Raw genomic sequence first — 3,854 nt, forward strand, 5'->3', positions numbered from 1 at the left:
TATTCCTAAAAAAAATTTAACTAGGAATACAATATTAGCATATAATTGTGCCACGTGCTACTTGTAACATTCCATTTTTTTTTATCTTATTATAGGATTTAGATTATATGGGTGAGATTAATTCATAATATTTAATATTAAAGCTTATTGAATAAATTGTAAATCATAATTTCTGTTATATACATATAAATCATATATATATATAAAAAATTTTATTATTATTTTTATTAAAAAAAATATTAATATATATATATATAAAGGCAAGTGGGTGGCACGTGGACCACCCACTGCCAGCGGGAGGAAGGCGAGGGGGTGTAAGCCCCCGTTAGACCATGGCTTTCAAAAAAAATATATTGAAAATTAGAATGATATAGTGGGTCACGTGACCCACTATTAATCCCTTCCCTTCGTCCGCTTTTCCCCCTCTTCTCCTTCGTTGTTTTCCTCTGGTCTGCGTCCTCGCCGCGCCGCGACAGTGAGTGGGTGTGAGAGGTAGTTTGAGTGTGTGAGAAAGGAAGGACTCTACTTGGACACATATAAGATATTTAGGTGAGCTATTTTCATCCTACTATTTTTTATTTAGCTTTTTCTTTTTATTTCTGTATGTTTATGGCTGAAAATAAAGTTTATTAGGGTATGTTAGTTTTTTTAATTTTTAAGGTTTCTAACTCATTTTGATGATATTAATGGATCTTATGGGGTTAGAATAGAAGCCTTATGAATTAGATTTTTAGTTGGATGGTTGATTTGAGACAATATAAGTTAGGGTTTAGTTGGGAAATTGTGATTTGTATTAATGATGATATTAATTTCGAAATTTATCTCTTAGTTGAGTTCATTTGAGGTTATATTGAGGATCCAATGCTTAAACTTTGAGGATTGTTGTTGAAATAGTAATATTGATGATTCATTGGAGAGACTTTAAGTAGTGGAAATTGGGTGTTTGGAGTAAATTGAGGAAAATATTATAAGTTATTGATTCTAATGAATGGGAAATGATTAATGGAAGAAGGGAATAGGATTGTAATAATGATTGGAGGCATAGATGGTACATGATTATTTTTCTAAGAGTTAAAGTAAACACTTTTTGGAGACTTTTGGATGATTTAAAGGAAATATTCTTATTAATGATGTGAATGAGAGAAATAGAGTTGGGAAGTATTAGGAATTGTCACTTGGAAGAATAGATGAATTTTTTTTTTCCTAAGGATAAATTTTTAGATAAGCCAATTATGGGGATTTAGTTAATAAACTATTTTAATGCTATATTAATTAGTCTTTTTATATTAATATATGTTTATCAATTTATTATTGTAGAGTGAGCTTGGTTTGGGCTCTTGGGTCTTGAATCCTCCTACTTTTAGTTCTTATGTCAAGAACTTGAGGTAACCACTTTCTAATTTACCTTGTATGCTTGTTGATGTGATTATAAGCATGTGTTGATATTATAAATGTTCTCAATATGTGTTATGGTGGTTTCTGTATGAAAAGTAATTTATATATCTATATCAAGATTTTAGTTTTGATAAATTTATTAGTTAAGTGGGCATGAATTATTTCATCTTATAAATATCTTGTTGATATTGAATAAATTTGATTATTGAATATGAGAATACTTTATGGATATGAAATTGTGTGGAATTGGATGGTTGGATTGGGCTGTGTTGGTTGTGCTGAAATGTAGTTGTGGGAGGTCTGATTATTTATACCACGTGGTATAGCCGCCACTTGGCGCCTAGTGGTTGGCATTAACATTCTTAGGGCCCTCGGTATCACCCTTCCTTTGGCCGGGTCAAGGGTCAGCCCAAGGGACATGACACCTTTCCATATTCCAAGGAAAGGGAACCCATGGTCCGATATGAGCTCTGTAACTTTTGACCGAGTTACACCTCATTATTGGAGAGCTTGGTGCTGTAACAACCCCCGTAATTAATGGTAAATAATAATTTTCAAAACGATAATTGCTTTACAAGGCTAACCAGGGTAGGAAGGACAAACCTAATCAAATAAAAATCTACCATAGTCAATAACAATTCAAATCTTTAACGAGGTAGTAGCTATTGTTCTAGAATAATAAAAATATTTAAACAAATCAGATAGGATCAACATTTGATTTTTCATGTATGTATCAAATCCATCAGCAATACTCTGAAATCTCAACTACAATTAAGACCAATTGTAAATGGGCTAGGACATTTGATGTCCACCAAAAAAAACTACCACTACTGCCCATTATCAATTGCAATCAAAATAACAATCACATATGACCAAAAAGGGCTCCGCCCAATAGTACAAGTCTAGAATGCAGCGGAAAGGCTATGATAATGTTAACTAAAACAAAAAGGCCCTAAAGTTTGGCAATATACATCAGTCAAATCATGTATAACAAAATAGAGGCTATACAGAGTGGAAAGGAAAACTCAAGCCTCGGACACCTTCCCCTTGGGACCAACACCTGAACCCTCGCCTGAAAATATTAAATAACCACGGGGTGAGTCAAATTGACCCAGTAACCACAATTCCAATTCAACAAGTATCCAGGGAGTGATTACAAGATAGCTAAGCGGGCAAAGTACAACTTCAAATAATATATAAGTTAAACATCTTTACAGAAAACAATATATAATAATTCAAAAAGTAACTTGTATGCATAGAACTTCATCAACTATCCTTATAACCTCCTTGTAACCTCTGACAGAACCCATGGGCTATTCACACATAACAGGATTCATCTCTTTTACAAGACTGCATCAAGCTCTCCAATAATGAGGTGTAACTCGGCCAAAAGTTACAGAGCTCATATCGGACCATGGGTTCCCTTTCCTTGGAATATGGAAAGGTGTCATGTCCCTTGGGCTGACCCTTGACCCGGCCAAAAGAAGGGTGATACCGAGGGCCCTAAGAATGTTAATGCCAACCACTGGGCGCCAAGTGGCGGCTATACCACGTGGTATAAATAATCAGACCTTCCACAACTACCTTTCAGCAGAACCAACACATCTCAATCCAACCATCCAATTCCACACAATTTCATATCCATAAAGTATTCTCGTATTCAATAATCAAGTTTGTTCAACATCAACAAGATATTCATAAGATGAAATAATTCATGCCCACTTAACTAATAAATTTATCAAAACATAAATCTTGATATAGATATATAAATTACTTTTCATACAAAAACCACCATAACACATATTGAGAACATTTATAATATCAACACATGCTTATAATCACATCAACAAGCATACAAGGTAAATTAGAAAGTGGTTACCTTAAGTTCTTAACACAAGAACTAAGAGTAGGAGGATTCAAACCCAAGAGCCCAAATCAAGCTCACTCTACAATAATAAATTGATAAACATACATTAATATAAAAAGACTAATTAATATAGCATTAGAATAGTTTATTAACTAAATCCCCATAATTGGCTTGCTTAAAAAATATCTTTAGAAAAATAATAATTCATCTATTCCTCCAAGTGACAATTCCTAATACTTCCCAACTCTATTTCTCTCCTTCACATCATTAATAAGAATATCTCTTTCAAATCATCCAAAAATCTCCAAAAAGTGTTTACTTTAACTCTTAGAAAATTAATCATGTACCACCTATGCCTCCAATTATTATTAAAATCCTATTCCCTTCTTCCATTAATCATTTCCCATTCATTAGAATCACTAACTTATAATATTTTCCTCAATTTACTCCAAACACTCAACTTCCACTACTTAAAGTCTCTCCAAGAATCATCAATATTACTATTTCAACAACAATCCTCAAAGTTTAAGCATTGGATCCTCAATATAACCTCAAATGAACTCAACTAAGAGATAAATTTCGAAATTAATAT

Source organism: Neltuma alba, unplaced genomic scaffold (assembly GCF_004799145.2).
Source record: "Neltuma alba isolate B1F8T4 unplaced genomic scaffold, ASM479914v2 tig00012718_pilon, whole genome shotgun sequence".
In the NCBI taxonomy this organism is placed as follows: domain Eukaryota; kingdom Viridiplantae; phylum Streptophyta; class Magnoliopsida; order Fabales; family Fabaceae; genus Neltuma; species Neltuma alba.